At 45.1% G+C, this 12,423-nt stretch overlaps 1 protein-coding gene across 8 annotated transcripts in view; it reads left to right on the top strand.

The window, feature by feature from the left end:
- Pgant9 (polypeptide N-acetylgalactosaminyltransferase 9) overlaps positions 1-12,423 on the top strand; it is a 285,663-nt gene that overhangs the window by 82,823 nt on the left and 190,417 nt on the right. For 6 of the 8 annotated variants that reach the window (XM_033467572.2, XM_033467569.2, XM_076521049.1 and 3 more), the window contains one exon: positions 8,931-9,000. The exons of 1 other annotated variant lie outside the window; for it this stretch is intronic. The gene's annotated coding sequence lies outside the window, so the exon portion shown is untranslated. Of the gene's footprint in view, positions 1-7,696; positions 7,720-8,930; positions 9,001-12,423 lie in introns of those variants that run through there. One more of the 8 variants, XM_076521051.1, reaches the window with a different exon arrangement.

Raw genomic sequence — 12,423 nt, 5'->3', positions numbered from 1 at the left:
GCCGCGCCGCCATTATTCAAAGCCGGTCGGAATCCGCTCGGAAACACATCGATTCGGCAATATCGTGTTCGATTCGCGGGTTCAGAGAGGGCAAGTCGCTCCGTTCGCCACGGAGAAAAAGTAATTAACGACACATCCGTTCCGCGGCGACGCGGCGGAAAAGCTCGTAATATTTTCCCGACGATCGCCTTTTTCCGATGCCCGCGACGCGCCAATATAACGCGAAAGAGCGCCAGCAATTTGACGAATTCGATCGGCTGTGTTGCGGACCTCGAACCATTTACAGTTTATAGAAATTTTGGGGAACCAATCGAGCAAGAAATTCAATAGAATGTGCAATACGGCTTCCATATTACCCGCCGGATATTGCAGTTATCGCCTGGTATATGGAAAATGTGTACGCGTTCTCGCGAAGTTGTTGCTTTCTTTAAGCTCTGAGAGATCGATCGGAACGTCGTTAGAATTAAACGCCGAAGGATTTCGAATTTATTCGACACCGATCTAGCGTGAGATTTCTCGACGTTGCAGATTTATCTTCGTGCAGTTGTCGAACGGTTTATCCTCGGCAGAACCTTTAAAACCGAACTCGCAGCATCCTCGCGATTTTAATGAAATCAAACGTTGTCCAAGAAACTGTGAAATTTGTCAGATTTGAAATAAATTGACCGCGATACGGTCGAACTTCGCGAGCTTTTATTTGTCGAAAAAAGGAGCATCGCTTGCGCGCCATAGTTATTTTCCGCGCGAAAATACAGCGAAGTTGCGAGGAAGACAGTTTTTGGAGGCGAAAGAAGCGACAGAACTAATGTCGCTGCGAAGGCCATTAGAAACTCCTCGACGGTCACGCGGCAAAAACAAAAGTGTCATCGTTTTCTTCGGCGAGGAAACCGCGGGCTGTGTGTTAAGACCAGCGGCGTGAACATCGGTAATCGCGGGAAACTATACGTATAGTCGTTCCGCTGAATCAGTAACAGCGTGAAAGTCACGTTCAAGATGACTCTTCTCGTTAACGCGGAATCCGGCGTGAATGAAATCGGAACGACGCGACGCGACCAAGAACGATTACCATAATACGAGACGGTAATGATATCTGCTAATACGAGCCAATGAATTATTTTAGCCGGTCCGGATTCGTCGAGGAGATAGCGGGGCTAATATCTCGCGAGAGGAAATTCTTGTTTAATTCGATTCGCGGCCGAAGCGTGAGACACGCGTTTCTGCGCGATTAAACGCGGATGCCTAACGAACGATGAATTTGTTATATACGCAAACCCGGAGAGAATCTTTCCAGAGAGTTAATTATACCAAGCGGTTTTCTCTTTGACAGAAATTGGATTCGATATTTTCGTAGAGTGAAACGTTCACGCGATAACTGTAAATACTTTCATTGGTTCGTTTTATAGACGCCTTGCGAATTAATTGATGGAAACGGGAACTGAACAGACAGTCGTTCGCTTTGTTGAACGTTTGATTATGAACGGTGTAAAATACGCATTGCCTGCGAGGCAATATTGTAGTACGTAATGCGCGCTGCATTTTGTGCGCGCGTGCATAAAATTCGCTGTTTACTCGCTTGTAATTATTGGCCGTTTAATTGTTGCTTCGAAGCAGGGCTAGGCTGCACGCAACGACGATGCTTCTTGATGTTTTAACGTTTACGAGAATTCATTTTGCCGATGATATTATTATTATTATTATCTGTATCCCGTGCGAATTAATTAATATAGAAATTTATCGTTAGAAGAAAAGAGAAGAAAATGTCGTAAGAAAATAGAGGAAAATTGTCGGAAAAAAAGTTGTCTAGACATTTTTCAGGTCGATGTTGCTCGCTGCACGATTACGTGAATCCTATTAACCCTGTCTGATTGTATAAATTCGATTTAGAGCGTACGCGAAACACATTTTGACGAGGAAACGATTTCATTACGGAAACAGCAATTTCAAGGAAAATAATAAGAAACGAATCGACGAGGAAGTCTCGGTTAGCGTACTTTCGATGATTTTCTCGCAACTGGAACGAGCGACGCAACGATACTTTTTCTCTCTGGCATAATCCCGGAGAAGGTATGCATTCGCGACGAGGACAGGAGCGGACGCGTCTCGGGGCGATCCGTCAGGTGGGAAATTATTAATAAACATATCCGCGAAGGAAGGATTCGTCGCGGCGCTCCGCTAACACGGTCCCAGACGTCATCAGAATTTTCCGTTCCCGGCGCCGCAATCTCCGAACACTAGAAATTCAGATAAAAGTGCTTTCATCTCGCGTAATATATTCTCGAAAGGGGAGATCGCGGACCGGCAGCCATTTCGATTCGCCGGGAAAAGAGGAGATCCTTGAGGAGTCTAGAGAGCCGAAGATCCGAGAGACAGGAATGTTGCCGGCAGGAAGGTCAGAGGTGAAGGTGAATCGCTTTCAATAATCCGAGGGAATTCTTGTCGGATTAAGACCCCGAGAAAACTTTCGATCCCTTCGTCTCCGCCGCCGTTGCCGCTGCCGCTCCTCGCCGAGAAGTGGCCACTTTTGCTTGCAAATGGTTCTCCGCGACTAGCGACTCGCTGATTTATTATCGATTCGCCACGGTTCGAGTCTATGATTCGCAGCTACCCTTATTATCATCCGTTACTCGATGGGTTCGCTGTCAGCCAGTTTTCTTCGGCCTGCTCCGTCCGTCCCTGAACGCGGTCAGAGAGCTGTCTTTGACCTCTTCGACCTTGCTAATCTCGAGTCGAAAGTGGAACAGCTTTGAAAAATTTATTCGAAAATTAATTCTGCGTTGATCGACGATTTTTTAAAGGATATTCAACTTCATTTATCTAAAATTATACCATTCATTTGATAGTGGACATATTGAAATCGATAGCTCAGAGTTTTGCTCTATTTTTAGTGCCAAATGTGTGTCACAGATGAAATAATCTGTTAATTATAGAGACAATGTTTATAACTTAATTTCCCTGTTTACCTTGGTTATAAATATTCGTGTGACTAGATCTAGAATGATTCCGCAGATCGCGCTTCAGACGTCGAATGTAAATACACGTTTTTATAGCGTTTCAACATTTTATTCATTCAACGACGAATGAATAAAAAAATTGAAAACAACCTGAGTTCGAATACCTGCTCTATTGTATTCCTTTCGATTAAATAGTAACGCTAGGAAGCAAGTGCGTGCTCGTACACGCATCTAAATAACAATGCCGATAATTATGCGATCAACGAAATCCAGCTATTTTTAACCTAATCGCGCGGTAACTCTGTAACACGTGGCCGAACCGGCACGGAGCAGCGTCGAATCGGAGAATGAATCAAATTTACTGCAGAACACGAACATTATCGGGACACTTTTTCCATCGAATCGAAACCGAATCGCGGCCGGCGATGCAAAAATCGTTTCGCAGCGATCCATCGCGGATAAATAAGATCTCGCGGTGTCCACGTTGATTTCCATCGAGGCGCGAGAAAGAAAAAAGAGTCGCTTCGAAATTAACTATCATCCCCCGTATGGCGTCGGAGACTCGGACGGTTTTCGTGTACGATATCACGGTGCGTGACCCTACAGGAATTCGTAGTGAATTTACGCGCCACCGTCGACATTTCGCTTTCATTATATCGCAGGGTGTGTTCGGTTTGTAATGGTCGGCCGACGCGAGCCCCATTTACGGTTAATGAAACAAGAATTATCGCCGCGCTGAAATTCGAGCGGCGATGAACGACGCGCGGCCAGATTTTGCCGAAAGTCGTGACGTTTGCAAGATAATTGAAATTTAATTAACGCTTCGATCGTCGCCGCGAACAGCCTCGGGAACATCGTAAAATTTATTTATTTAATCAAGTCGCGTCGCATTAATTGGCCTTTCAATATTCTTGTATTTTTCGGATTCTGATGGAATTGACGAGATATCGTACATTAGCACAAAAATTAATCTTTAAATCTCTGCAAAGAATTCCGCCACCCACGCATCGTCGTCCATAGGTTGTGATATCGTGAGACAAATTTAAACACCATGGCGAACCGTGTTCGAAAATCTCACGAATCGAAAGAAATCGCGCTTGTTATTTTTAATCTCTAGCGGGCAGATCTTTAGCTGCAAGATCTGCGATTCAATGCGATTCCGATTATCGAGTGGTCGATATCCGATCTGCGAATATTAGGCATTCGACAGGAAAAACGTCTATTAATCGGCGGTTCGTTTATGGCACTTGTAACGAGCCGTAACGAGTCGTATTCGCGTTTAACGCGGGAAATCGCATGGAAATTGGATCGATCGAGAGCGCAAATATTCGGGAAACAGAGTTCGGCAGGTCGAGAAATCGGGATCGGGATCGGGATCGCGTTCGGTATCCTGGTAAACCCTCTGGCAAATCCGGCGAATTTTGCTAAATCGCCGGCTAACGAGCCCTGTAACGCCGTTCGATCCCGGCGATCGGTCTATGTTGTATCATAACTAATGCAAAGAAGTAACGACGCCGTTATTCCCGTTTAAAACGCCGCCGGTGTCATTATGCCGCTGTACAGCCCCCGATAATCGGTTGTCCTAATAATCTGATTACAAAGTATCGCGCGTTGCTCTCTCTCTCTCTCTCTCTCTCTCTCTCTCTCTCTCGCTCTTTCTCTCTGTTATGAAACCGACGTTTAACGCAACGCGGGAAATTAGCACGGGGTAACAGTAAATGAAAAATAATGGCGGTCCTGTTACGGTTCGCTCCCATAATGTAAATGTGAATGTAAATGTAAGCGTGAATGTAAATGTGAACGTAAATGCGAACGCGAATGTCTCTACGCTCTACACTTTAATTAGCAAAGAAAACACGGTAACTGTGCATCTCCTCGCCCCGTAATTGTGATATTTCGCTGTGTACTGGATGAAAAGCTACAATTCATTCATCGGAGCATAAAAACATATGGCGCGACGGCGACGCCGACCATTTATATGTTTTTAGCGGCTCGGTACGAAAGCGGGAATTATGCTGCGGTTTGCCGTTTCAGTGAACAGTTTCCTCTGGGGAAAAAGACAAACGTCGGACGACGTGTACGTCGTCGCTTTCGGGGCCAGGATTTTGAAAAATCTTCGACGGAGTTTCCTTGGGAGGAATGTATCATAGTCGATCGAAGTCTTAAGCATTGGCAATTTATTTTGTTATTAATATTATTTTATTTTTTCATTATCTGTACGGTCAAGTTATTTCGTCGCGACTTCAAAAACCAAGCGGGCAGACAGGCTCGATCATATTTTTAGCGAAGCGGATCAAACTTCAAACCTTAAATCATTATTTTACTGGAGTTTACGTACCTAATATTATTTTATGTTATTTTATTTCTGTCAGCAATAAGAACATCGCGAAGCTTAGTTTTCTCTTGCAAAATTCGAGTCGCGCCTCGGAAGTGTCACTGCTACTTCTACAAAATATAAGTAATTAATTTAACCAGCGAATGGTCGACGTTTATCGTGTTCGTAGCGAGCATGGAACATAATGATTAATTGTAGCTACCCATGCTTATGGTCACGCGTGAACGTTACACTATGTTATTCCCACTTATAATGCATTATCGCGAAATGCAGTGCGACGAGTCGTTTCTCAAATTGCTTTTGCGTCATGATCATGGTTAACCACTTTGCAATTCGAGTGAATTCTAGCGGATATTGTTGCGATTGAACCGTGCACGTGTCGCGCATCTCGGTAGGCAGGAATATCTATCGACTGTGCGCATTGCACACTGAAAACATCGAACTTTTATCTTCTTCTGTCATCTTTATTTTCTTCTTCGATTATCCTCGTTTTCTAACTGTCGGTTCAACATTCATTTCGAACGTCGCTAATCCTTTAATTCACAATTGTTCAGCTCGTAAAAAATACATTTACGAGTTTCTTATTCGATGCACGCGTTACCTGCGGCAAATATTACAACAATTATTTGGTTTCAGCGCTCCGAAAAATCTGGCGTTAACAGAAAGCCGATTTACGTACGCTAAACATTATTCGACGACAGTCGCGTCGCGAAAGGAGCATTCGGAGGAGCCTGGTTTATTTAAAACGGGTCCGACCGACTCGCGAATCGATGGGGCAGACTTTCAAGCTGCGAGACGTTCGCTGAATCGTGTGCAACGATATAAAATCAATCGAACCTCGCCGGCTTTATTTACTTTTAATTCCCTTTGGTTCGGCCTCCGCTTTTCCCGAGGCTGCCCCGAGAGTCGGCTCGGATCCCGAGGTCAGATCCCGCGTACAGCTCCGAGAAGGTCGCGATCTAGATCTTGACTTGTGCGAAACCAGTTTGCGAGGTCGCCGAGCTGCTTGTTGCAACACCATCTTCCAGGCTACTGACCCTCGTGTTTGCGTTCGGTTCGCCGAGCGCCGAGCGCAATTTCACGGATTATATCCGCGCGCCGGTATTAATCTGTCCCCGGGTACAACGTTCTTTTTCTTTTTCGTGCCGCGTGTCGCCGCTTTTTATCGCGAATTCGACGCGTTGATCAAGGCCAGCAATTATCGCGACCGAACGGCGAGTTCTGCTCGGCGACCGTTCGAACGGCCGTGAACGGCGAAACGATCGGAATTGGGTTTGTTCTCGAGGAATTCAGCCTTCCGATCAGACTTCGTCGTTTTGTTAATGCGCTCGAAACATTTGCAGAGCCTATTTGTAAATCGTTATGCTCGTTAATTATTCCGCGGAGTAACGGAAGTTTCGAAAATAGCTGCGCAAGAAAGCAAAGGTAACTTTCGTGACGGCTGGATCTCGTATTTTATGTTCTCTTGGTAAAAGATTTTGTTGCAAGCCGAACGAATGTTCGTGTTGCTTCATTAAAAGTTCCGTTTATTCGTATGCACGGATTTTACGCGGAGACAAGAGAGCACGTTAATTTCTGCGTTCCATTGGTCATTGCTGAAAGATCTCGTCCGTAGATAACCAACTTTTACGGTTCATTAAAAATTTTCTTTCGCTCGCGTTTCTAATGAACACGTTCGAACGGTATTATTCAGCAAAAATGCTTAAATAATGCTAAATTCCAGTCTCGCAATTCCTCGCGTTCGATCACAATAAGAACAAAATTTCCGGATTTTCTTTCAGTTTGTAAGCAATGGATGGAGAATTTGGGAAGAGAAAACACGATTATTCGAGGCTCGCGGTTAAATTTGTGCGTATTTAATCGTATCTCCTCGTCCGAAATTGTCCATTTTTGTTTACAAGCCGAGAGCGAATTAGGGAGAACTTACTGTAGTTCGAAAATTTGCATATGCCATGAATGCACGAAGATCTGCAATTTACTTATCTGGAACGATTATTGCCGGCCTGTATGCGCCTATTACAGAGTTCCATTAACTACAGTCTCGTAAATAAGATACCGGTTCAATTCCCTTCTCCCTCCAGCGGAATCGTTTGTTCAGATAAGACCGCGCCATTTCCGTTTCGATGAACTGGCACGTAAAAACGCGAATTCGCGCACAGAGGAGACCCCCGTAGTCTACTTACGATATGAAGCAATCGCATTCGTCTGCATCGGGCAGGGTCGTTTACCTTGCGTTTCCATTTCAAGGTCAGCTGGAATCGGATGCTGTCCGTTTTCTTCGTGTTCCGCGGATTCGCGCGGCAACGATCCGATAACGTGCTACCGGAAGGAAGGCTGCCAATACCGGCGAGACAGTCACTCAAGTCGATACAGTAATGTCTCCCTAACTGACGCTCCGATTGTGGAGAAAAATGGACAATTTGGGAAGAGGAGGTACGATTAATTTGAGTCTTGTGCCTTGTTTTTATAATATAATATAATTTAATATATAATTTATAATATAATAATATTCTCAACAACTATAAAAACGAGACGCAAAGCTCGAATAATCGTATCTCCTCTTCCCCCAAATTGTCCATTTTTGTGTACAATCTGAGCGTCAATTAGAGAGTCATTACTGTAGATAGAAGTCGGACAGGAGGCAACGCGGGTCGCTCGATCTAACGGTGTCCGACGTGTTTGTACGTTTTAAGACATTCATGCATCGCGTGTAATTGAGCTAGATTCATGCAGTCGGCTCGGACAGACTACACGGTTTCGCGTGGTTATCAGAAGCTCGTTTACGATGCGATAAAAAAGCCGCGGCGACGATTGCGCATCCTATTGAAAACAGCGTTGCATCGTTTAGGCTTGCCACGACCCGATGAAGTCATTGCCGAGCGAATGATCAGCTTCTCTCGATTACACCGGGGTTGTAGGTTAGTCTAGATTTTGGATTTCATTCAGCGTCTCTTGAATAAAAACTTTTTTTTCGCGTAGTTTTTTGAGCATTTAGAGAGTTCGCAAATTTTCGCGATGGAAGAGAACGTCGACGATTATTAATGATCTTACTATTTTGGATTAATCGCGGGGACGTTTTTGTTGGCTGAATAGATTCTTTGGAGATAGGACGATTTTCAAAGAAAAATTGCATGGGGGCACTTTAATCAATAGATTATAGTAATCAGTAGAATTATAGGGGTTTTTGCTTTATGAATACACGCTCTGTTAAAAGTACTGTATTAATTGCAGAGACATTTTTGTTGGCTGAATAGATTCTTTGAAGATAGGACGATGTTCAAAGAAAAATTGTATAGGAGCAATTTAATCGATAGATTATAGTAATCAACAGAATTATAGAGATTCTTGCTTTATGAATACACGTTCTATTAAAAGTACTGTTATCTTGAAGAAGAAATCGAATTAATCGCATCCACTTTCTGTGAACTGAATTACAGATGTTTCTGTTCGCATAAAACGTTTACCACGCAGGCCGACGTACGTTTATTTGTCGAATTAGAAGTTGAGAATTGTTTGGCTCACGAACCTAAGATATGATTCCAACTTGTACCGTTCATTTCCGTGCGTTTCCTCAGATTTTTATTCTCTTCCTTTCAAGAGCGAATTCCGCTCATTAATCAGAAATGATTTTGTTCGTGTTACAGGAAGAACCGGTGGAACTTTTTGCAAGTATAGGATTAATTCTCGACCTGTCACAGCCTGCGTTATTATACGGTGAGTTCTCTCGTTACATCGCTTTCATCCTGTACAAGGTAGCATCCGATTTCATAGTCCACTCATCCTTCCCGAACATTTGTTCCGTCCAATTATATCGTAACGTTTCTCGAATTCTTCGACAACGAAAGCGAACTAAAAAGTTACCATATCGATCGCATAATTCCACATTATTCTTGGTACAGGAAACAACGTTAAATCCGCGAAGAAAAGATTCGATTGGCATTCGTTTCAGGATGGATGATAGAACGGAAGACAACTTTAACCCTTTGCGCTATGATTTCTTTCGCAGCCGCCTCGATTAGCTATTCTTCGTCCCCGATAATTGCCCTGATGGAACGAGGCAATTTTTCTTTCTCGAATGTCTTCGTTTCGTTTCCTTTCCTAGATTTCGATAACAGAAGAATCAAAATTCGATTCGAAAATATGAATAATATTTTTATTCAATAGATCACATACGAAATCTTCGCGACGAGTCCGACTTGCGTTCCAGCGCAATGGGTTTGCACGGTGTCGAGAGTTCGGACGCGAATTCTTTGCCACTGCAGTTTCTAAATTGGTTCCCCGTTACGATAAGTGTTTGCGGATGCTCGAGGGCTGCGTCGGAAAGTAGTACTCGCGTGTACGCCCGCGATGCCGGTATAAATGTTTAGTTAGGCGGGGGCGATATATATCCTAACAGCTTCAAAGAATGCGACTTCCGTGGATCGTTGCAGATTTAACACGATTCCCGCGAACGTTCCGAACATGGCTGTTGCGTCGAGCACACGGTGGTGTTCGCGGAACATCATTTTCCTTCTATTTACCGACACTGGCTATAACTACGCGACGGTAGGGACCCCGGAGACCGGGTTCTCCCATACCTCCCGCTATAAACGCAGCTAGCATAGTTTCGGACGACGTTCCCATAATGGCTTTGAAGAGTTAATGCGGGTCATTTCGTCCGTCCACGGTCTACGGTATAACAGTACGAGCTCTAATACGAGCCCACGAGCGAAGCCTGCCAGTCAAATTCTCTAAACTCCGAGCAATCCGCAATCCGCAGTTCGCGGGGATAGTTGAAACCCGGTGTTAATCGAACATGCTTCACGACACGACACGGCACTAGAGAGAGAGAGAGAGAGAGAAAGAGAGGAGAGAGAGAGAGATGATGGGGTCACCGGTGCCATGGCACGGCGAGCCGTCGATTAAAGCATAGAGTCGTGCGGACGCGATTGAAATCAGTCATAAGGTCGTGCCGGTAGAGCGCGGTTCGCACGATCGTCGGCAATTCGAGCACCGTTAAGTTCACTCTCAAGTCTCAACTCTCGAGTCCTGCAAGTCTATTTCACGTGGCCTCGCAATGTCTCTTCCCGGGATATACCTCCACATACCGCATGATTGCTCGCTCGACGTAACGCGTCCTCGTGTTTGTGCCGAGTGCCGAGCGCCCGAGAGTTCGATGCCCGACACTCAACCACGCTCGTTCCCTTCCCTCCTCCGCCACTTAATCGTCTATTTAACCCCCACCCTGTGGGTGCCCTACCTCCCTTCCTCCCCTTCGCCCTCGACCTTCACTCTTTCCTTTTCGCGGCGTCCTCCGTCGATGCTCGAATATTATTTCGTACAACAAATTTTCAGGATCACCGTTTCACGGTGTTCGCGATTCACATCGTGTTCGCTTCGAATCTCCGGTTTGTTGAATCGATCTCGGTTGCAGAATATTTGAGGCACGCGTTTCGTTTTCATGCAGGCGATCGAACGTTTCGTTCGCGAGGGGTTTTGTCATTTTGAACGTTTAATAAGATCGAGCGAAAGGGTGTCGTTTTTGTTTCGACGATCCCGAAGGGTGCGACTGGATTTTTAATCCGAGAAGCTTGTCGCTAAACTGCTGCGGATTTGTACGCATTCGCGACAAAAATGACTGACATACAAAAGTATGCGAGCATTCAAATGTTATTTAAAAGTTGTTTGATTGGACTGAACAGGATTCTGACATAGAACTGTCTAATCGTTGCAACGCGTCGCTGAGACATTCTAATTCGATACTGAGACATGTAATAAAAAACGTAATAAATGATCAAGCGATTAAGAATAATGTTACCTTAGTTTCACCGGGATAAAAAATAGTAAAACGAAGAAACACATTTCAATTTAACTTCCGTCCCTCGAAACCGAAGATCGTCGTAAAAATTCTCAAATTAATCTCGGATCTTCGATTTTATAATTGCTCGGAGACGTGGAAATGCTCCTGAGAGAATTTAGCCGCTGCGTCGCTTCGTTTATCCGTACGTCGCAGCGAAAGTAAATGAAAATCCGAGTCCGAACGACAGGAGTCGAATGCGATAGAGATAGCCAAGGTTAGAACGAAGCGAAGATGAGCCCAGCTGCTCCCAGCAACAGGATCCTCTCTCGCCTCGGCTATCCTCGCCGGAGCCATTTTATTCTCCGGTCCGGTTCTCGATTTGTCTTCCTCCGTTTTCGTCGAGCTGGATCATCCTCGATCCTCCTCCTCCTTCTTCTTGTCCTTGGTCGTGAGGAGCGGGCCGTGAGATCGAGAGCACAGGACTTTTTAACGACCTCTACCTACGAAACTCGTGACGACGCGACGATGAGAAAAGGCCAACGAACCTCCGGCCGACATCCCAGCCGCCGTTCCGGGACACTCGATAATGGGATGATCCTCCGGAGACGCCGGCTCCAGGACACAACAGCGTCTAAGTGGCTCCTAATCGCATTCCGCTTGTCGATTGCACGCCGAGCTTTCGCGCTTCGACTTGTTGGCTTCTCGAGACCTCGTCGCGACGGCTGATCGAATCGCGTCGCGACGCGCCCCGCAACGCGACAAAACAATTCCTCGGATTTATGCGACTTCGGCTGGTCGCCCAAGCTCCCCCGAAACTGTTCCGCCGGACCAACGAACCTCGACCCCGTTCGGATGCCCGAGCGTCGGGTTACCATAACAAAAGTTCGCGCAGGTTACCGAAAAAGTTTTAATTGAGACGGCAATTCGATAACTACGGTTTAGCGCAGTCGAGTCTGCAGTTCCTTTCGCGCGCCAGCTGCTAGAGAATTGCTTCAGCTGCTGCGCCGTCTGACCCATGAACTTCGAACCAGCAGGTTCGTCTCTTTTTTTCTTTTTTTTTACTTGAAACAGCATTTTTCTCGGCCGCGGATTTTTCCGCGAATTAATTGTCTTGTCAATGGTAGAAATTAGTAAAATTGTGTCCGACTTGCTCGATTTTTCTAATCGGTTTACGTGAGAACATTTAGGTTATGTCGACGGTCTACCGATGTTTCATAAAAATCAGCTGATCTTACGTGTCACATTTTTTTCTTTCACAATCTCCGATTTTTATGCGAACCTTTAGCTTTAATGCGAGTTCTCGTCAATTCTTATTCATAATTTCTTAATCGCAGAACTTTCTCCCTTAGCATGCACTT

The sequence above is a fragment of the Megalopta genalis genome, chromosome 4, assembly GCF_051020955.1.
Source record: "Megalopta genalis isolate 19385.01 chromosome 4, iyMegGena1_principal, whole genome shotgun sequence".
In the NCBI taxonomy this organism is placed as follows: domain Eukaryota; kingdom Metazoa; phylum Arthropoda; class Insecta; order Hymenoptera; family Halictidae; genus Megalopta; species Megalopta genalis.
The sequence above is the reverse complement of the archived record's forward strand: the minus strand, read 5'-3'. Positions and strand labels throughout refer to the sequence as shown.